Source organism: Silene latifolia, chromosome 4 (assembly GCF_048544455.1).
Source record: "Silene latifolia isolate original U9 population chromosome 4, ASM4854445v1, whole genome shotgun sequence".
Taxonomy (NCBI): domain Eukaryota; kingdom Viridiplantae; phylum Streptophyta; class Magnoliopsida; order Caryophyllales; family Caryophyllaceae; genus Silene; species Silene latifolia.
The window spans coordinates 97,744,766-97,769,330 of NC_133529.1; the positions used below are offsets into that span (position 1 = coordinate 97,744,766).

General features: G+C 38.1%; 1 non-coding gene and 1 pseudogene across 1 annotated transcript; one reads left to right on the forward strand and one right to left on the reverse strand.

Moving 5' to 3' along the window:
• Window positions 1–24,565, reverse strand: part of LOC141651812 (uncharacterized) — a 174,416-nt pseudogene that overhangs the window by 140,897 nt on the left and 8,954 nt on the right.
• On the forward strand, window positions 22,730–22,836 carry LOC141654477 (small nucleolar RNA R71). The gene has a single exon (XR_012548036.1). It is a non-coding gene; the product is annotated as a small nucleolar RNA R71 (small nucleolar RNA).

A 24,565-nucleotide genomic window follows, 5' to 3' on the forward strand; every position in this document is an offset into this window, starting at 1 on the left:
TATGTTGCATGCATCGCTAAATCGCCATAACTAAACATGCATTTTAAATCGAGTTTATCGACCGTGTCAATTACAATTATCGTAGTTCACCGCTTTAGTTCACTAAAAACGTGATAGATAATAAATTGACATGACCTCTCGCTAAAATAAACAATTGAGACTTAGCCTTACCAAAAAGTAGAAACCATGAAAACCTATTTCGTGAGGGAGTGCGCTCGGCCAAACCGGGGTACAAACCTTGTTACGTAGAGGGTGTGGGTGATAAATGTCTATCCACCGAATTCATGTTGATGAGGGTTGTATCGCCAAAGCGTGCCCAAGTTAATGTGAATTTAGATCATGGACACATTTATTCGAAATTTGGGTTGAACACAACAAAAGTATTCTCGACCATAGCCGGATGTGTTTTGTGAAAGATCATAGATCCATATTAGACTCTCTAATAAAAATTAAATTATCTCATAATTTATCATTTTGGTGATCTATGTAACATGCATGCAAATAAAAAAGCATAAAAATAAAAGTTAAGGAAAAACAATTTCCTTACATTGATTTTATGGTAATATGGGCACAAACTAGATCACCTATCTAGTATGTTCTTGAGCTAAAAAGAAATGGATGATCTTCCTTGAAAAACTTTCAAAAAGAAAGTCTCCTTCAAGTTGCACCCAAGAACAAATCACCCAAACTCTTGTAATTTCTTTCTTAATTGAATGAAATGATAATCTTTTTGCAAAAAAAAAAAAAAAAAAAAAAAAAATATTGACTAGATATTTGTAAAACTTACCCTTGATAATATTTGTAATATTACTAATACTCTTAGTAATAATATTTTGATTACTAATTTCTTAGTAAATGATGTATAATAATTTTTAGAGAGAAATACCAACAAGTTTTATTCACATGCAAAATAGTGCACAAGTGAAGTAGTGTAAAAATGAACAAAACTTGGAGTATATAGGAGGAAGTGGCGGGTGGAGTGTAGTAGTGGAGTGTAGGATTCATTTTCCTTATTTTATTGTCCAACACATTATGACACACATAATGATCACATGACAATTATGGAAGAAAAATAAGCAAAGTGTAATGATCATGATCATCCATTACACTCCATTTACACGGTCCAATGTCCCATTTACGGGTCCATTTTGGTTCTTATATTTGTCGCACAAATACGTGTAAAGTTTATTTAAACATCGTTTCATGTTTAAATGCTTCCAATTAATTTCGTCCAAATCACTCCGTAAATATACGTGTACCGCTACACATATTATTTACGTACTAATATTAATCACATTAATCAATTAGTACAATTTTAGTGAATTAACAATTAATTAACTAAAACCCGTCTCCCACAATTTATTATTCAATTATCGCATAATTAAATAATAACTGTCGTGCCTCGAGTTCGCAACTCGAAATCTCTCTAAAATAATCGACTAACCATTTAGTCTACAAATCAAGGGACTAAATAAATTGTATCTCATACAATTAATTAGTTGTCAATCGGGGTTCGTTCCTTTAGGTGTGACCGAAAGGGGTCAGTTGATCACTGCCGTCTCACGACAATAACGTCAAACTCTAGTAAGCCAACCGTTATCGATTTACGTTAATCAACTGACGAGGATCAAATAATTAAATATCTGATGATATTCCTTTAATGAGATTTATTATGTAAACACACTATTGTGGAGGACACTAACTCCAACATTTTGGGCTAAAGATAAATATTAATGTAATTTTATCGACCAAGAGTTCTAAAAGTAGAATCGATTAAAGAGTTAATCCACCGAGTTATATTGATAAGGGTTGTATCGCCAAAGCGTGCCCAAGTTAATATGAATTTGGATCTTGGAATCATTTATCATAGTTGGGTAGAGGTCACTATGTAAATGTTTTACTTGTTTACAAGTATTATTATAACGATAAATGTTAGTTTTCATCAATCCGTTGTCGCATCGTTCGCATCGTTCTATTTCTTCACCACAATTTATGTACGATATCATTTCGATTCAAATCTCCATTAAAACATCGTAACTAAAGACAAATTTGAATTTTCTTCTAAAACCTCGTAATATCCATTACAAGGATCTCTTGTGAAGAGTATAGATAAAAGTTATTCGTGATCAAAAGGGTTTTTGATTCTTGACTAACATATTTACTTACAATGAATTGTTTCTCATATGCTTAATTGAGTTAAGCACTTTGAAACGTTAAATCATTTTGGTAACTAGATTTGTAGGAAATCAAAATTGACCAAAATACCGCACCACTTCAATGAAAGTTTTAAGACTAAACGAATAAATTGAAGAGTAGTCTTCATGAAATTCAATTTTGCTTCTCTAAGCAAAGACTCATTGAAATGAGTGGGAGCATTCTCTTAACCGTTAAGAAAAGGACGAGGTTCTAAGAAGTAAAATTAAAATGGAATTGATACAAGGTAATGTTAAAAGTAAAGTTATTGAGAATAACGATACTAAACCTATCAATCCCGACCGATAAAGTTTCCATTGTCTTAAGTATTGGACACTGAAAGGAAACTACCCCAAATTATTGAAGAATCAGCAAGTTAGTTGTGGGACATCTAATGAGACTTTCTTCTATAAATGTTTATTTGATTGACATAAATTTTGCTAGTACTACTTCGTCAATATTAGAAACTGGTGGTGGTTTTCATCATTGTATTCGATACATAAAGATGATTATGATATGACGACTAGCATCAAATAATGTCGAGATATAGAGTCATTGTGTATTCAATCTAGTTTTTGGGTTTAAAGTTGTACTTAATTATGACTATTTAAGTGCATAAACTCTGAATAAGAATATAATCTTGTTAAGATACAAAAGAGGTTTCACTTTTGTGACCCTATACACCATGATTTGATGGCTAGCCCATTATCAAGGTGATTATATTCTAAACCAAACTAGAATAATATATCATGTAGATGATACAAGACTGAAATTGGTAACCCAAGATTAAACTATAAATTCTGGAATGATGAACGCAAAGAGTTAGCGAGTACTCTTGGAACCACTAGATTGTTAATCTTATGGTATATGCGTATCTTGTATTCGAAGCAAGATGTCTCGTGCCTTTTGGTTGAAAAGGAGATCGAGGATGTAAATCATTGATCCAAAATAGGTTGATCATTTTCTTTTACCAACGATTTAAGTTGACACTATTGTGTTCACTTAATAAGGTAAATAGAGAAATCTTTGAAGAAGTTCAAAGAGTTCAAAGAATCACGATTTAGTCGTGATGGGATTATCAAAGTGAAGACTTTGATATAAGCCAAAGAAAAATGTGGTATAGTATCACAAATTAATCTCTCTTAGCACGCATTATGGGATAATGTGTGGTTGGATAAAGAAATCGAACACTATTCGATATGGTTTGGACTTCAATCAAGTTACCTTGAGTTACTTGATCCTTTTGGGGATTTTATCATTTTGTCTAAATTATTTTTTCCAATAAATCTAAAACGATTCATATGAGATATGAAATGGTAGGGTACCGTGCTTGTAAGTTTTTCACAAAAAACAAATGCTCATTTTCCCCTTACAATAATCATGAGTACAACGGGTTTGTGGCTCGTGAAGCTATCTTTCTAGAATACAAGTTTATTTCTAGAAGACAGAGTGGGAGAAAATTTTCAAGAGCCACAAAAGAATTGTGTCAAAAATTGTATGTCGCAAGAAACTGTATTTTCTTGGCTACATGACGTTGATTCTTCGAAACCTAGGAGGTTGAACTCATCACCTGTTGAAGATGATGATTTCATGTTACTTTTAAGAAAGAAAAGATCTTATAACTTACAAGAAATTGTTTGATTCAAGTTACTTCTAGAAAGTAATGAACATATGACTTACATGAGAGTGGTTAAGTCACAACTCAATACAAGGCTTAGAGCCATGAAAATCCGAAATAAATTCCAAGTGAATTGTTAGATATAAAAGCTTGATTGGTGGCAAAGGATATTCCACTAGTTGAAATGCTTAAGTCTATTTGGATCTTCTTAGGGATTGTGTTTCATTATGAGATATATAGCAAATGAATCTAAAACCCACTTCTTCAATTAGAAGGATGTATTCAATACATGTCTTGAGTTTTGTAGATTCTTGCAATCCTAAGATAATGTGAAACTTAAGAGAGGGTCTTAAGTAGGACATCAATGAGTTGGAATCAATGTTTAGATCATGTTATAAAACTTTTCTCGATAAGTCGAGAAGTTATGTTTATACATGGAGTTTAATGGGAGTTACGGTAATTTTAATTAGTCTAATATGTGGATGACATATTGATCATTGGGAATGATTTAAGACATGGAGAAATATAATACATCTTTAATATCCAGATTTATGGAGATAAATCCACATGATATTAGCGTCAAATAAGAAGTCTTATGTTGATAAGATTCATGACTAGTTCAATCAAGTTGAACATATTTGATTGATTCCATTTGCTTCCGCTGCCGAAACATTAAATGAGTAATGATGTATAGCACTTCATATACTTTGGGTATGATGAATTATTTCAAAATCAAATTTAAGTAATAGTTATCAAATAGCCATATAGATTATTCTTAAGTGCTTGAAGAAGCATTAAGGATGGAAAGTTAAGTGTTTTTTATGCAATTCACAAATTTGTGTAAGGGCTTACACTAATGACTGTTGAGATTGCATAAGGTTTCGGACAAAAACCGTATTCGAAACACCTAAAGATGGTTAAAGAACTATTGTGGCTATGTTATTTAAGAAATGGATTTGCTAGAATCGTTCTAGGCAATAAAGAACAATGAGAGATGCTTACAACGGAAATTGAGTACACTTGCAGCCATGAGATGTGCGAGGGGGATGGGTGTAACACCACCATATACCGAGGAACCTTACCAAACCTTCCTTGGCATGTAGAGGCATTACCATCTCGGTTGCCCGAGGTAAGTAACCATCAAAAGTCGATAAAAGAACAATTAGTTATATTACAAGTGTTATAACCAACTTAACAAAATAAAGATACAACTCGTCAGATACACACTATTTCTTTCAGAACTCGTGACGACTCATCCCTGCCAGGACTCCAGTTATCAACCACATCAACACCTGCTAAGACTGATTGCTCACCATAAGGGATCACGGCAGACACATAAACAAACAAGACAACAACACAAGGTCAGCACTGAGACAAGATACAACATTAACCAACATCAACCGTCAACACGAAACAAAACACAACCAGTCACACACACAATCATACCCACTCCAATCAACCTCCGTCACCGACTGTCCACTGGACCAGCCCTGCCAGTGGGGGACCGCAGCCATTCCCACCTAAGCCCCGCTCATCATACCGAGCAATAACCCTGTCCCATTAATGTGCACATCCCCTCTCGTGGCGGGTTCCACGGAGGGCGAAACTAGGGCGTGAAGCCACTCCCGCAAGTGACTCCACTCAGCCGAGGACGCACCTCGAGAACCAAAGACAATCAATCACAGACAGATACAATTCAATAACAACCAACAAACTGTATACACCAACCGACTACCGCATATACTCTGCCACACAAACACAACAACAACACAACAACCACGACACAACAACCGACACACTAGACCATCCATAGAAACTGAGTAGGCAAACCTACCTTTAAGCGACTGCAACGATTCCATGCCAATACACGCAATACCCAGCAATCAAGTAACACCTATATACACAATACAAACATCTATCACCACTAAACTAACCCTAACTGCAAAGACAAAGATACGGATGATGATGACGACATACCTACATGAGGAAACCTGGCAAAGGACCGCTACCCGACTCAAGCTATGCACTCCTAAGGTACAAGGACCTTCAAAGGATCCCATGGAAGGTATATGGTGAAGGGAAGGGAAGGAGGCGACCTAAAGATCTGAATAAATGAGGCGGAAATGATTTGCAGTTTTAACAAAACACGATTATAAACCCTCGCTGAAAAGATGCTACTCGATCGAGTGACCCACCTACTCGATCGAGTGGCCCCTACTCGATCGATTATCCAAGCTACTCGATCGAGTAGCCTCTACTCTATCGAGCACCACCCATAACTCAAAGCACAGGATAACTTTGGTACGCACTTCTAAGGACTATTACTTCTCCCAAGGTCGGTCAATGCCGGTCAACGGGTCCCTAAAAGGGCGGGTATTACAGTCTTCCCGCCTTAAAAAGAACTTCGTCCCCGAAGTTCAACTCACCAATCCCAAAGCACAAGGTACGGAAACAAGACGACATTACTGCTCTTCCGACATAGGTCACCACTCCCCAGAAATACTATCCCCCATGTCATCATCATCAACTGTCTAACACTCCATATAGATCGACCTCTAAAAACTACCACTTGAAATACCAACCTCACAACATGGACCGACACAACCCACGACTACACTGGTGCTCACAACTCTTAGCCACACACTATGAGATAACACTTTTACTAGTACACAACCATCCATACGAAACATGTCATGTTAATACAACTATGTTACCCAACGACACGATTCTATTCCAACGCATAACATCATAACTATTTCTCTATGACCGTCTTTTAAAGCACACTATTCAACTTTAACTTCAACATACAAATTACTCAACGAACAAGTGAAAACAATTATAGTTTCGTACAAGAAATGTAACCGAAATAATAGAAAACACTATAAACAAACAACAAAATTATTGTAATATCGGCATTTTTATTTTGCGACATTACTCTTACCCTCTAAAAAGGAACGTCGTCCCCGACGTTCACCACCAAATTACTACACATATTACTTAAAACTTACCTCTTGACATGTACCCAACACATATGATTCGTTATTGACATTACTCATTACTCATACAACCATTAATTTATAAAAGCATGTGAAACTTTATTCGAATAACTAGCCACAGTCACGAATGCATGTATATATCATTTGTATATGTATATGGAAAGACACAACTCCGGTGAAATATAATTAGTAGACATTACGGATGTAAAATGAATGCAATAAGAACCAACTACTACTTGCACTGTTCGTTACGAATATGCATCCAACACACAAACACGACTCCCAACATATGAAATTAACGGTTCAAACATGTTACTAATCATAAACAACCATATTAAACCTCAAAACATGTAATGATGTGACCGTTAAAACAATTTTAATTAACGAAAAGTTCTCAGAATAAGTGCTACTCGATCGAGTATATAGGTACTCGATCGAGTGCCCGCTACTCGATCGAGTGTCTTGGCTACTCGATCGAGTAGCCTGAGATCATAATACTCCCTCCTCGTCACACTGCAGGCTACTCGATCGAGTGAGGGGCACTGTCGAGTAGCCACAGTCAAAGCCCTCGAAGTCTTCCCCGTCATAACACAATATATATATATATATATATATATATATATATATATATATATATATATATATATATATATATATATATATATATATATATATATATATATATATATATATATGTATGTAAGATGTCACATAAACGCGAGTCGGGATGACAACCCAACTCCTCAAAATCCTGCAACAAGTTTAAACCAAGCAAATACGGCATTATGGCCATCCATACAAACCAAATGTAAAAAGTACTAACTAAAACACCTACTACCATCCAACACAATCAACCATAAACAAAGAGAAAGGAAAGGAGTATCACTCTTGCTGCTGCTGCTCGTCCATCATCTCATCTCCAGCTCCATCCCCTCCCGATGTGCCTGCTCCCGATGACCCAAGACCCGCATCGACCCCTGCTCCAGCTCCTGGACTCTCATACCATGGGGTCAAACCACCAAAGGCAAAGGACTGAGGTGTCCCCCACGCTGCCATGTCCACTCCATAGGAGTGGAAAACCCCACTATCGTCCCCAACTCCGCTCCACCACACTGGATGCGGTCCCTCGGTCCCAATACACTGAGCATATGCCATCTCGTCCATGTTCCGGAGTGTCAAAGTAGATGACACTCTCTCTGCCAAGTAGCTCGAACGCGTCTCTGGGGTATCGAGGTAGGGGTAACAAGGAAATGGGTGCTGTGGTGGTGCTGGTGGCTGTGGTCTGGTCTCAGCTGTCCTCTCCCTCACACGACGTGGTCCCCTCCCTAGCCTGGGTCTATCCTCGGCCGCTCTCACATTCTCCCCCTTCCTCGGCTCGGGCATCACCTGAAGGATCGTGTCGTCAATGAGGTATGTCTGTATCTGTCGAGGTGCATCCTCATCCTCCTCATCATAATCAACCGCATCCAAAGGCTCAGTCGGTGGAAGGTGCTCAGGAGTCGGTATCCTCATCCAGCTCATACCCCACACCCTCCATGCTAGGCTACCATCCCCCAAGGTTCTCAACCATTTCAGGTTGAGGTAGTAGTCTCTGTCCATGGTAGGCACCGGTGTGGCTAGGAGAACGTACTCAGAAGAAGCCTCAAAGGAGGCTAGCTTTTCAGCTAACCGGGTGGCAAAAGCACCACAACTCAAGTACCGAGTGGTAGAAGTAGCCATCAAAGCAAGGATAGCACAGACCATGGTAGGAGCATTGAAGACCACCCTCTCAGTCCGCTCCGGGTTAAGATAAGACATCAAAAGCAACAGCTCGTGATTGTTCAGCTTACTCATATCCGGCCTCTCATAAAGAAGATTCGATATAGAACGAAGGAAGACCCTCAAGGTAACATGTTGAACATCATTGATCAACATGTTGCTGGCGGTGGGAGCTGACTTCCCAGAAAGACAAGGCATAAGGCGGCAAACCCCGCACTCAGCTGGAATCTCGCTGATGGAATCCTTGGGAGGCTTAGCCAAACCAAGGTAAGAAGCAAAGAGGTCAATGGTCAACACAAAACTCATGTTCATAAGACGGAACTCAACAGACTGTGCAGCTGGCTCGTATTTAAACGAGCTCATGAACTCCAAAGTCAGAAAAGGATAGGAATGCTTCCATAAACGATACATCCCCGTGAACCCCAAGGTCTCAAAAATATGACGGACATCCGTCTCAATCCCCAGGTTATCAAGAAGTGTGGTGTCCACACAATGGGTGGGCCTCATCTTGCATTTCTGTAACGCTACAAACCTCTCCCTCTGTTTGAAGTCTACAAAGACTACTGAAGGTTATTCCGGTACAGCTGGTACTACGGGTCCACTACCCTCCCCAATTTCAGGCTGTGAAACCCTTCCCCTCTTACTCTGACGGGTTCCCAAGTTTAGTCTCGGCATCTGTTTCAGCATACAATTTAAACATACTTGCATAGGCACTTAAAACATGTAATTTACACCAATTCAACATTGAATAATCATCTATGTACACACTGTCACCAACCAATTCCCAAATTTGATATAGAATTTCAATTTGTGCCTCAGACGATCTCTACAGGTATGAGCATTTTAGCATGGATAATCATGATTTTCTCAACTACTACAACTGTCAAGACATGGCTCACATACTACTCCATATATACTCGAAAACATGTGAAGCATTCATGTATGCTCATAAAAAGGGTACTAAGTACACACCATCCCGACATTCAACATTATGAGCAAGCTGCTCAATTCAAATAGTTAGACGGTCTCTACAGCTATAACAATTTTGACATATTTAGCAAGAATTAACATCACCACTACTATATCGAAGGTTTAATTCTTACACATATATTCATATTCAACACAAAATCCCAATTATAGAAAACAAATTTCAATTTGGGGCACTTTTAAGATAGAGTTTTAAGGCAAAATTTAAGGTGAAAATCACAAAATTCATCTTCCTACATGATATAGGCAACATATACTACTCAATTTCATCACTCAACCATGTATAAGATACCCAAAAATCAATTTGATTTCACAAACCCTAGAAAATTCGTCCCCAAATTTGTAATTTCTATTCTATTTTTAGCACAATAATCATCAACAATCATGAAAGGGAAGCATGTGGATCATATTACAACAATTACAAACAACTTTTCATCCATATATATCGAAATTTCAGATTATTCTATCATTCCAATAGATTCTAAGTGATGAAAACATGAAATTAGGAAGGAAATTCATACCTTTATCGAATAGGAAGTGAAAGAACGAAATCAAACAAGAAAACTACCCAAATTAATCACCACGAACACAAAGATATAAGAGTTTTGAGAGGTTTAAGAGGTTAGGGTTTCGAAATTGGAAGAAAGAATAAGAAAAATGAGGAAAAACAAGGATTTTATGAAACCCTTGAAAGCCCCTGTACTGTAGCCTACTCGATCGAGTGCCTGGGGTACTCGATCGAGTGCCCTCTACTCGATCGAGTAGGTGCTATTTCGTCGAGTATCCGCAGAAAATTCCTACATCTCGACGTCATAGCTTCCTAACAAGATCGAGTGAGGTCTACTCGGTCTAGTAAGCACTCGCACTTGGTCAAGTATGGTTGAGTACTCGGTCAGAATTACAAAACTAACTGAAGATTCCTGCAAAACAATATCACGTGTCGATTCCAAACCAAGTTCGGAGATCGTCACTGGTTATCGTACTCTCTCATATATCACCGTTACTATTCAAATATATCATACCGTCTCATCAGACAAGATTCATACCACATTACGCTACAACAAACTTCACAAAACATGGTTTACCTGCTACTGAGTCATCCGTATACGCAATTATGTCATTGTATCATGTCTAAACTCGTCTTACCACATTGCTAGCAAACTTATACTTACGTTAATCAAAACACATAATTAACGATAAATTTTCCATACGTCATCCAAGTGCATTACTATCATGTTCAAGCTTCAACATAAACAAATTATTCTACACAAATTAATCACCACATAGCGGAAACTTTCAACCATTAAACATTGCATATACCCACTACTATTTGATATTTCTCATACTATAACTCAACACTTCTTTAGCTATCATTATTTGGCTATTGTAAGACTCATAAACTCGTATAGGATCACCATCACTAACAACCTGAAGCAAACACCAACATTACCACATTTCATACTACAACATACGTTTCTACACTTTTCACGCACTTCTATCATATAAAACCTTCCGCGTTCCTCATTATCACCACATACACACACTGACACTGCCGAAACTTCACCATTCATGACTATGACGCAACTACTGTGCCTACATTAACTTCAACAAAGACTCAACCACAGACAGTCCTAACATAATCAACATACACATTAAGTACATACGTATTGACTCCATATTCCCATACCCAATGACTGGCTTAAGCACAATGGGGCCAAGATTTCGAAATGAGGGCGCCTACTCACCCAAAATCTAGCATCAGCTGGGGCTCCCATTACACATACACCAGGTTCATTTTATTAGACTCACTACGCTCATTAGGTTCATTTGTTACATGTTCCAAAATCATCGCTCTGATACCACTTTATAACACCCCCATATACCGAGGAGCCTTACCAGAGCTTCTTTGGCAAGTAGAGGCATTACCATCTCGGTTGCCCGAGGTAAGTAACCATCAAAAGTTGATAAAAGAACAATTATATTTATATTACAAGTGTTACAACCAACTTAACAAAATAAAGATACAACTCGTCAGATACACACTATTTCTTTCAGAACTCGTAACAACTCATCCCGGCCAGGACTCCAGCTATCAACCACATCAACACCTGCTAAGACTGACTGCCCACCATGAAGGATCACGGCAGACACATAAACAAACAAGACAACCACACAAGGTCAGCACTGAGACAAGATACATCATTAACCAACATCAACCGTCAACACGAAACAAAACACAACCAGTCACACACAATCATACCCACTCCAATCAACCTCCGTCACCGACTGTCCACTGGACCAGCCCTGCCAGTGGGGGACCGCAGCCGTTCCCACTTAAGCCCCGCTCATCATACTTAGCGATAACCCTGTCTCATTAATGTGCACATCCCTTCCCGTGGCGGGTTCCACGGAGGGCGAAACTAGGGCGTGAAGCCACTCCCGCAAGTGACTCCACTCAGCCGAGGACGCACCTCGAGAACCAAAGACAATCAATCACAGACAGATGCAATACAACAACCAAAAAACTGTATACACCAACCGACTACCACATATACTCTGCCACACAAACACAACAACAACACAACAACCACGACACAACAACCGACACACTAGACCATCCGTAGAAACTGAGTAGGCGAACCTATCTTTAAGCGACTGCAACGATTCCATGCCCATACACGCAATACCCATCAATCAAGCAACACCTATATACACAATACAAACATCTATCACCACTAAACTAACCCTAACTGCAAAGACAAAGATACGGATGATGATGACGACATACCTACATGAGGAAACCTGGCAAAGGACCGCTACCCGACTCAAGCTATGCACTCCTAAAGCACAAGGACCTTCAAAGGCTCCCATGGAAGGTATATGGTGAAGGGAATGGAAGGAGGCGACCTAAAGATCTGAATAAATGAGGCGGAAATGATTTGCGGTTTTAACAAAACACGATTATAAACCCCCGCTGAAAAGATGCTACTCGATCGAGTGACCCACCTAATCGATCGAGTGGCCCCTACTCGATCGATTATCCAAGCTACTTGATCGAGTAGCCTATACTCTATCGAGTACCACCCATAACTCAAAGCACAGGATAACTTTGGTACGCACTTCTAAGGACTATAACTGCTCCCAAGGTCGGTCAATGCCGGTCAACGGATCCCTAAAAGAGCGGGTATTACAATGGGTCCCGCACACTGTGAAAAACAGTGGGAGCTATTCTATGACTAGAGAGCCTATGTCTAGATTTGATCCAGACACGTACTCAGAAAGTTTTATAATACAAGGTATGCATTACGAAAGGAAAACGAGTATGTAGCAAGGTTAAGCAAGGAGTTCCTAAAACCTACTTAGAAAGGCCTAATCATAGGCTAAACATGATGAGTCATGTCATTTCAATTGGATTGAAATGAACAAACTACATACAAGATCAAATTGGATTATAGAATATGAAATAGTAATCATGCATTGACTATCCATATGTGATAATCGCATTTGTCGTTCGAGTTTTTACTTTAAAAACTCTTTTCTTGTACTTTGTTACATCCAAACGGGTTGTATGACAATGTTGAACCTCGTTAAAGTGAACCCGGATTAACATAGTGTTCGCCCATAATCACTTGTATGAGGTGACGTCTCGAAGTGACTAGAGTGTGATGCGATTGATAGCAAGTTCAAGTGCCATAAAGTTATGTGAGATGACTAGTCGATCACATAGGCAAGACTGTTAGGAACACTCTGTCGGGCAGTGACCGCTTATAGCGTTCTGGCAAATTTATAAAGCCTGGTCGTAGCAAGAGCTACTATAGTATTCAAATGAGTCGGTTCTTTTGACAAAAGACTGTTCGCCTAAGGTGGCATGGTTCCAGATTAATTTTGATTTATGTTACTACGACCTTCGTAAATGGGGCCAAATGGGCATATTTTGGGTTATGTTGGCTGTGGCTAGTCGAAGGGAATAGTGCGATAGGAATTGTCCACCCCCTTGTCAGGGTTAAAACAATATCTCAGGGCCACTCGAGGAGTAATGAACTGGAAATGCGTGGCCACGCTCGGAAGGTATCTATGGTAGATAATTCCGGTCAATTAGTTATTCTCCAGATCGAGGAAACCACTCTCGATGTGATCACTTGCAAGTACGACCCGAAAGACACCTTTCATTGAGTGGGAGATAGTAATAGGACAAGAGAATTGGTGACGCACACTTGTTGAGGACAAGTGGGAGATTGTTGGAGTGTCCCCGGCAATAATGCGATCACATTGTTGATCATATTGAGATCACATGTTTAAATCTCATATTAGAATACGTAAGGGATGATTCATTTTATAGTCAACTGATCAACATTAATCGGTAACGATTGGCTTGCTAGAGTTTGACGTTACTGTCGTGGGACGGTGGTGGTCAGTTGATCCCTTAAGGTCACACCTAAAGGATGATGCCCTTATCTGTAAAGTTGATTAATTGTATGACGATACAAGTTGATCAATTCCTTAAAATTGAACAATTCAACTGTGAGAGAGAATATTATTTCTTATTTTAATGAGATTAAATAAGATTTATTTTAGTAATAAAAATGCTTTATTACTAAAATTGTTTATTGTTTGAGAAACAATAGAGATAAGAATGAATGGCTAATTATAATTACAAGATATTGTGAATTATAATTATATGACCCATTTTATTTATGTAATCAAGTATCACTAATAATCAATTTGTTGTATGTAATTTAATTAATTTATAAATTGATATTTATGTGATAAATATCCATTAAATTAATTAATAACATGTAACATACTACATGTGACATATTATGTGACAAATGACAAATTGACAAAATAAAATGGTAGTTCATTTTATGGAAGTGGATCGAAATGTAGTGGGTTTAGTGGATGGTGGTGATTTATTTTAATAAGCTAAAATAACATCATCATGACACTACTTACCTAGCCTTACATGCCTAAGGTTTTGATAAGAACAAAAGCAAAAGTGAAGGACCATATGTTGGTCCTCTACCACTCCTAAAACCGTGTGGCCTCCTCCACTTTAGAGGACTTTTGTTCTCTACTCATTCTCTATATTCTTGTCCATTCAAAATATATGTAAAGGTTATGCATTATTCTCTCTACTCTTTAATCTTCATCTAAAATATAAGAAGATTCAATCAAAATTGTTCAATCAAAATTACTAATATTATTAGTGTAATATATGAGTATTAGTAATTAATTTTAAGGTAAACTACTAAACAAATATCTAGCACATATTATTTAGTAGAGATAAGGGATAATCTTGGGTGTAATCAAGAGGAGTGGCTTCTATACTTGAAGTCTTTGGAGGATCATCCTTATACTCATCATAGCTCAAGAACAAGTGAAGGTAGGAGATCTTACTTGTGCCCAAATATCCGAAATATTAAATGTAAGGAACCGTTTTTCTCCTTACTCTTGTATTTGTTTTGCATGCGTAAGATCCTTAAGTTTTTATGACTAAAACTTTAAACCAAAATATGTGATATTTAAAATATGATTTCTAACAAAAATACCCTTTAATTTGTAATTAACCAATAATATCATCGAGTCACGGAATAAACCGTCATGGTATAAAGAACCAAGGATGATTTTTGTAATGGTCAAAATATATTTATCATAAAAATGAATTAAAGTGGTAAGTAAAAGAAAAGAATTTCCTTTGAAATATAATTAACCAAATAATATCACCGAGTCATAGATTAAACCGTCATGGTATATGGAACCAGGGTGATTATGATTTATGGTTAAAAAGTTTGTCATAAAAAAACGATTTGAAACATTTGAAATGGTAAAAACCGATTACAAATAAGGGCTTGCTTGGATTGAGGGTAAAAGGAGGGGAAAGAGTAATAGGTAAGGTGCATTTTCTATGTTTGGCATGAGAGTATTTATTCACCTCCTGAATCTATTATCCTCATGGAAGGGTAATACATTAACCACCCTCCCCCCGGGTAATGATTAAGGGAATAAAATATCTACTCAGTAATCATTAACCTTATGCCAAACCTATCATCATTGAACTCATTACCCAAGTAATTAACTTCCCCGGTAATTATCATCCAATTAAAATTTACCCCCGAATAATTATATGGATTCCAGGCAAGCCTAAGAAATGAAATAAAGAGAAAAGACGAGAACAAACACGTTTGAGTTTGACCCGAGAACCCACAAGAGGCGCGAGCCTCTTTGCATAGCAAAGGGCTTCTGTCTCGGGCCAAAATTCGGTTTTGGCTCGTCTAACCTATATTTGAATCGTGTTATGCATTGTTCATGCATATAAACTCATGAAAACATTAAAGACATGAAATAAATGAGATATTTACACCCTCAAACTTACGTGTATTAATGTTTGCGTGGTATACGACTTTAGAGACGGTTTTCTCTTTGTGACTACTCGCGATCAAAGAAGTTTAAAAGAGTGCCTTAAAAAAGGATTTGGTTTTGAAAATATGTTGAAATTATGTTAATTAAAACATGTTGATTAATGTTGAGTTGGTCACATGGGTCGGTCGAATGCACGACGACGGTACCAAACAAAATGTGTAAGGCTTGTGTTTACGATCGGTAGGTCGTAAACACGTGTCGATTTTGTGACTTAGGAAGTCGGATCTAGAAGTTTAAGGGAGAAGGAGGGGGCGGACTCTCGCGTGAGTTTTTTGGTGTGTGAAGGGTGGTATTTATAGAGAAATGTGAGATGGTAGGTCGGTTGAGTTTTCTTAGAGGCTAAGAAGACACCCTAAAGAGGCGCGAGCTACCTTGTGATACAAATGGGTGTATTGTTCTTTTCAATTTGGAATTGGCCTTTGCTCTATCCCTTGTTTGGTTGGTTTGATATGTGGTATTCATATAAGATATCGTGTAATAATCTGGGCATCTAATAAGATGATTTTGGGTGTTACTTGAGGTGAGTGTTTTGTGTGCTTGACTCGGGTTTGACCCATCTGAATCGGGATTTGAATTTTGAGTCGGTTTTTGGCCCGGTGTCAGTTTTGACTCTAATTAGGGTCATTTTAATGGAAATGACATGATAAAGACATTCATGGCATTATTTTTGACATTTGAGATTTTGGTTGACTTGGTTGACTCGGGTTGACTCGAGTTGCGGGTTTTCGAGTCGGTTTTGGGTCCGAAGGCAGTTTCAACTCTAAATAGTGTTGTTTTAAAGGAAATGACATGATAAAGACATTCATGGCATTATTTTTGACATTCGAGATTTGGGTTGACTCAGGTTGACTCGAGTTGCGGGTTTCTGAGTCGGTTTTGGGTCCGAAGACGGTTTTAACTCTAAATAGTGTTATTTTAATGCAAATGAAGTTAGAAAACTTTTGAAACCATTTTTCATATCCGAGTAGTGCATTAAACCGTCTCATGTATAGCCAATCTACGCACGCATATCAAAAACACGTTATAGTCCGATCATCATCCGGTGGTTTTTGGAAGGTGCAGATACTGGGTATCTACACCTCCCAGAAAAGCATGCATCCATTGAGACATGCATCAATCTTCTCATGGGGTAGTTGGAGTCCCTTGAGAACTTTTTAATCTCATTAAAATTACGCGCCATTTGATTTTCCTTTGGAATTAGGTCACCAACGAACGACAAAAAACCATTAGTGCATCTAAGAGATATGTTGTTCTCACATTTGAGTGATAACAACCTAGCAGCCGCTTGCAACAAACTCATATCACTTCCCTCATACACTGGTTGTTCGGCTTGCTCTAACATTTTAAAGAACGAAGAAACTTGGGGGTTCAGGGTTTCCTAACGCACTTCTTCATCGTTAAGGCCATCAAGATTGAGTCGATCCTCCAAAAGTTGGTCAACAGTATCACGCAATGCATTTTTCACGAACTCAAGGTAAGGATTCTCACTAGCATTTGTACTTGCTTTACTAGGTAGTTTCTCACCGTGATATGTCCATACATAGTAATTATCGGCGAAACCATTCGATCAAAGATGAATTTGAACATCTCTTTTCTTTTAAAACCTAGGTTTTTGCATTTCTTACACGGACACCTCATTTCACCTAAATTCTTGTACTCACTACTTTCTTCCGCGAATTTAAAAACTCTTTCACCTCCTCTGCAAATGCTTTCTTGGGTTTTTTTTTCGTCTAATCTTTCATACATCCACTACCGTTCTAATCTTTCCATGTTATTATGTATCTCCACATTTATATATGTCATTAAAAAGGATAATAACCTAACAACAATCACAATCAAGAATAATACACAATAATTTAACATTTTAACCAATATAAATATTGTTACAATTGTCTACAAATAATCTGTATTTCTTTGAATTGGGTCCTTATCACTCCAACCTAAACCCATCAATGTATGTTTCAAGTCACTAGCAAATATGTACTTGTGATTTATTAATGAGGAAAAAAATTCGGTAGCAATTCTCATCCGTTCTCCAAATACACAATGTAGACTAAATAATTACTCCACATATGCATTCAGAGAACATTAAAGGAATTGTCACCAAACTCTTTCCTCATTAACAAATCACAAGCACATGTTTACTACCTAAGTGACTTAAAACGTACAAAGACAGTCCCAAAATGGGGACTATTAAAAAATTACTCCTAGTGAGTAATTTTTGAATGGATACTAGGTCAATATGAACAATAATTTTAACAATATTAAAAACAAAACATACAACAATGACTACTTTTTCAATTAACAAAAACTAACATGACTAATTTTTCATTTTACATATCTAGTCTAATTAACATTAATTAAGTCTAATTATCATTTTAAAAACATTAACATTTCACAAAATTTAACAATAATCTAATTAACAAAAATTACATAGCGATCCTAAGTCAACATGCATACATTAAAATTTAACAACATACATTTAAACAAAATTGGCTTCTATCCTAAGTCAACATGCATCAACACCAACAATAATTCAACAACAGTTAAAACAATAACTAATATCTTAAATCAATTAAGCTAATTAAACAAAAAAAATTAAAGGAAATTAAAAAATACCTAATTAACTTCACAAAGAAAAGTGAAAAGGAAGAATGAGAAAGAAGCAGGAGGACGGCAGGTGGCGGCGGGCAGCAGCAACTGTGGAAAAAAAAAATTAAAAACAAGAAAAGGAAATGGAAAAAGAGAAAGGAGAGAGGAAGAAAAGACAAAGATAATTACCTAATAGTGACGGCGGCGGCGTGGTGGTGTTGGTGCTGGTGGTGGAGGCGCCGGAAGTGGAGGAGGTTGGTGGTGGTATCGGGTTTTTAGAGAGTTAGGGTTAAGGCGATTTTAATTGATTGGGGGAAATTTTGGTAAAGTGTCAAGGGAATGCTCGCGGGTTTCAGATAATAGGCACCTCTGACGCAAATTCTGTCAGTTAAATAGAATTCCTGACGGAAATTCCGTCAGTATTTCTAAATTACTGACGGACATTCCGTCAGAGGCCCACTTACTCAGAATAATAATGCATCAACAGTACACGTCATAATAATTCACCCTGTGACGGAAATTCCGTCAATAATTTTAAAATACTGACGGAATTACCATCACAGGGTGAATTATTGTGACAGCTGTTGTGCAGAATGGATTTAAAATATCTAATGCATCTGACGGATATTCCGTCAGTATTTCTAAATTACTGACGGACATTCCGTCAGATGTCCCAATTATTTCACAGCTGGCATGAACTGCTATGTGTGAGAACCATCTAACGGACACTCCATCAGTATTTCTAAATTACTGACGGAAATTCCGTCAAATGTTTTTTAGCCCCATTGACTTAGTCAACGCGCCAATTACAGCTGACGGGAAATCTGTCAGGAATGTGTACCGACGGAAATTCCGTCAAATAGCCGTCAGTATTCCGTGTTTTCTGACGGCTTGTTTTTTCCATCAGTATGACCGTCACTATGCCGCCTTTACATTGTAGTGGTAGAAGGTGGGTGTACGAACGATTTGTTGGTGTTTGTTGTCGCCATCGTTATTGCTCATTATTGTAGTTGTTGTCGACGGTGTTGGTGCTGGCTGCCATGGGGGTGGTCGGATCTAGGGGTGGTGAGGGAGTCGACCACCGTAGTGGTGGTGGCCCATGGTGGTGGTCGTGCATGGTGGTGTTGTGTGTTGTTGCGGTTGTTGTTGTCGTTGTCGTTTGTTGTTGTTATAGTTGCGTTGGTGGTGGCTGCCGGCCGTGGCCCACCGTGGCTGGTGGTGTTGGCCACGGTGGCGGCAGTGGGTGGTAGTGCTAGTTGAAGTTTGAGTCGGGTTGGGTAGTGTATAAGACGGGTTTTATTTAATTAATTAATTGGTATATATTAGTCGTATGCGTATTAATTCGTATAATTATACGTATTGGCATACTTGGATTCGTATAATTATATGTATTTGAATACATGATGGATTAGTATATTTATATGTATTTGAATACATGATGGATTAGTATATTTATATGTATTTGTATGATTGGATGAGTATATTTATACGTATTTGTATTATTATCGTATTTTAGGAAATGTGTTTTGTGAGACGGTGTTACGAGACGGACCTAGCTTGTGTGACGGTTTGTGTATGCGGATTTGCTGCGAGGTAGGTTTATCCTACTCAGTTTCATTGTTGCATTTATTTATAAAATGATTCTTTCATCATTCATTTGCAGTGAGTGAGTCGGTAATTGGCATATTATATGGTATATTGTATTTGTTGTCTTATCTTGTATGTCGGAGGACATGGTGGTTTGTTTGGTTACTTGTTTTGGAGACGTAAGATGGTTGGGAGACCATCTTGTGCTTAAGTCGCCTCTTGGAGCTTCCCTCTCCAAGAGGGGTGTGCACATTAATGGATTGAGTTACGGAGGGACTCGTGTGGTTGAGACACGACGTCTGGCAGGGGATCCGATTGGCTTCCGGACCCGGTACGTCGGGGCGTATCCCGGTACCTGTTTATGGTTATCAGTATGTATGGGCGTGCCCGGTACCAGTGTGGTTGTCGGTATATCTGGTCATGTCCCGGTATCGTGGTGGAGGTTGCTTGACGGTGGTTCATTCATATCATAGTCATGTCGCATGTTCACACTCGAGTCGAGTCACACTTTATTTATTTAATGAAATTAACATTTTTGTGTTTGTGTCTTGTCACCTGTCTCTTTTGGGGTGGCCTGTGTCGATCCATATGATATCCTTTGGTCATATGGGGAGCAGGTTATGATCAGGTTGTTTGGATTGTACGCGGGAGACGGGACGAGTTTGATAAATCACGAGACGAGTCTAGTTGGCTAGAAGAGTATAGATGTCACGAGTTGTATTTTATTTATTCATTCGTTTACGTTTATGTAATTCACTAAACATTTACATTAATAAAATGTTCTTTATTTAAGTTCTGAAACACTACCTCGGGAAACCGAGATGGTAACGCTCCAAAAATCTTGGCCGGATAATCGGAGTGTTACACTTCATTCAAGGCCATCATTTCTTGCTCACCCAAGGTCCTCTTTTTTGACAAGATATCTTCTAAGAATTTAGTGTAGTTTGGCATGTTCAATATCACCTGGTAAAGGATAGAGTCACTTCAAATTTTTCCAACATTTCACAAAATTTTGTGTACTTGACGTTTTCTCTTTACTTTAGAGCTCTAGTGGGATAGGGAATGTTATTGACGAGTTAAGAGTTAGAGGATACCTTTGGAGAAGTTGTCTTACTTTTTACCTTAGTGGAGGGTTGTAGAAGCACTTCCTCGGTGGCCTCTTTACTCCCCTCCTTTGCATATGGGAGGTCTTCAACTAAGCCATCAACATCATTATTCTTTTGAGTTTTCCCGCTTGTAAATGCTCTACTTATTGTCTTTCCTTCCCGAATAGTCATTGGTGGGCTTTTCCCGTCACCATTCATTGCCAACCGCTTTCTTTTTTGGATCAACATCAATTTCTAGATCCTTGTAGTGGTCTTCAAGCTCAATCACACTCCTCAAGACAAATGCATGGGTTGAGCTTTGGCCTTGTGCAGGCAAACCACCGGGCGGTTTTTGAGGGTTGACTAATGCTTGGGATGTCATCCGTGCCTCCATTTCTCTCATCTCCCGTTGAGTAGCACATGACAAATTTTTCATTTGTTGGTTATGCAATGTTTGCATGTTTTTCATCATTTTTACCATTTCACCATATGAAGGGTCACCCATTGGTTCTTGGTAGGGTTGGTTAGCCAAAGGAAGAGGGAACCCATAGTCAAAACGATTGTTTGGGCCTTGATTGTTGTTGTGGTTTTTGTTTCCCTGATAACTTCCTCTAGGCTCTTGGTTGTTGTAATTTGACCCTTTCTCTTGGTTATACCCTTGTTATCCTTGGAAATTTTGTTGAAAACCTTATTCTTGGAACCCTTGACCAAATCCTTGGTGACCTTGGTTATACCCATAGTCTTGGTATCCTTGATTTTGGTTCCCAAAGTTTTAGCTTTGGTTGTTGTTGAACCCTTGATTTTGGTTCCCAAAATTGTTCCCAAAGTTGTTCATTTGATTTTGCCCTTCATCCCTTGGTCGAGAAAATCAGGGTGGGTTGGTGTTTTGGGATTGTGATTGAATATGTTGTGGATTTTGCACATTAGTACTTTTATAGCTCATGTATGGTTGGTTTTTCATACCCGAACAGTAAAAAATTGAGTTTGGGTTATACTTGTTTTGGTTGTTATAAGAGGGCATTGGTGGCCTCAAGGAGTTGTTGTAGCTTTGGAAGGCATTAACATCTTGAACTTTCTCTTTACCACCCATGTTGTATTCATTGTTAGCACATACATCAAAGGTGTGACTGATCCCTCCACACAACTCACAATAAGGTCCTTGAAAAACCTCTTCCATGGGAGGATCGTGGGAGCCACATGCTTGATTCACTTGTTTCCTTGTCATTTCCTCAAATGTCTTTGTGAGAAAGTCTAGCTTGGCATTTGTTTCGGCGTTAGAATTTGAGAAGTTCTCTTGAGGGTACCGGCTACTTCTCCTCAAAGCATTCCCTTTTGACCCATAATTCGTTTCCGAGTCAACCATCTTCTTGATAAGGGCCGAGCCTTCGGTATCTCCCAAATGGTCAAATCCTCCCCCCGCTGAGGCATTTCCCATTTCCTTAGTTCTCGGCAATAGAGTTTAAAAGAATGTTTGAGTTATATACCGGTCGGGAATTCCACGATGTGGGCAACGGGCTATAAGGTCTTGGAACCCATCCCAAGCTTCTCCCAAAGATTCTCCATCTTCTTTTTGAAATGTGGTGATTTCGTTTCGGAGCATAGCGGTCTTAGAAGAGGGGAAGTACTTGGCAAGGAAGGCTTTGGCCAAGTCATCCCAAGTAGTGAATGTTTTTGGGGGATGAATGTTTAGCCACCAGTCCGCCTTGTGTCTCGAGGAAAAGGGAAACAACATTAACCTCAAGGTGTTTTCCGGCACTCCATTTCTCTTCATCATTGCAATTTTACTCTTAAACTTCCTAAGGTGAGCATGTCATCCTCATCAATGTTTCCACTAAAGCAATCCTTCTCAATCAACCCGAATTGAGCGGGGTGGATTTCGAAGTTGTTAGGAGCCAAGGTACCAAAGTTGATTGAAGAAATGGAATCATCCGGGTTTGGTCGGTTGTGATCTCTTAGAGCGGCCATTCGTGGTTCAATAAGAGGTGGAATTGGTGGAGTTTGAGGTGGTGTATTTGGGATTAGGGTGTTGTAAAAGGGGTTTTCTTCAAAGGATCTATTTTGCCTATTGTTTGCACTTGAATGGTGGTTCCAATGTCCTTGTACTCAAAGCTCTATATAGCCTTTCCGGTTCCGGGTCATTAAGCAAAGGATTATCGTCTCCTCTAGGCATACACTTCAACAAACTGCTAGTCTCCTAGTGTTTTCTAGGCACTAGCGGAGAGCAATAACACAAACACTCTACAGGAAACAAGACACTACTCAAATACTAAAGCTAAAACTTTAACTAACTAAGTACATGTTAGGTTCATATACCTATTATTAGATTCCTCTAATAGTGAACTAATTAACTTGTTAATTATTTGTTCTTTAGATCTAGTGCATGCATAACAAAATGAAAGATTTATAAGAAAAACAATGTTCCTTACATTGTTGGTTGGTTCGAAATTATAGGCACAAGTAGGGTCACCTTCCTTCACTTGTTCTTGAGCTTATAATGATGGATGATATTCCAAGATCCCAAGTATAGAAATCCTCCTTAGATTGCACCCAAGACTTACCCTTAAACTAGTATACTAATTAACTAGATTATTATACTAGTATCCTTAAAATGATTCTAATATTATTATTATTACTACACTAGTAATGTTGTTTTGATATTACAAGAGATGAACAAAACTTGTGAATCTCCAAAAACTTGTTGGAGAAAGCTAGAGAGAAGGAGGAGCAAAAACTCTTGCATGTGAACTTTGAATGAATGAGTTAGTATGATAAGAGACCAAAAAACTCTATAAAGAGAGTTGGAAAACCGGGTGGGAAGGGGCAAGGGGAACCAAACAAAAAATGGAATCTCCTTTCCCTTTTTCTCTTATCAATAGCTTAGGTGTGTAAGACTACATAAAGGTAGGTACAATTATTTATATAAATATTATCACATAATATAAAATAATCACTACCCATTTGCACACTCACCATTTCGGTCCATTCACTATAAAATGGACTACCATTTTATTTTTGTCAATTTGTCATTTGTCACACAATATGTCACATGTAGTATGTTATATGTTATTAATTAATTTTAATGCATATTTATCACATAAATATCATTTTACAAATTAATTAAATTACATACAACAAATTGACTAGTGATACTTGATCACATAAATAAAATGGGTCATATAATTATAATTCACAACATCTTGTAATTATAATTAACCATTAATTCTTATCTCTATTGTTTCTCAAACAATATGCAATTTTAGTAATAAAGCATTTTTATTACTAAAATAAATCTTATTTAATCCCATTACAATAAGATAAAATATATTCTC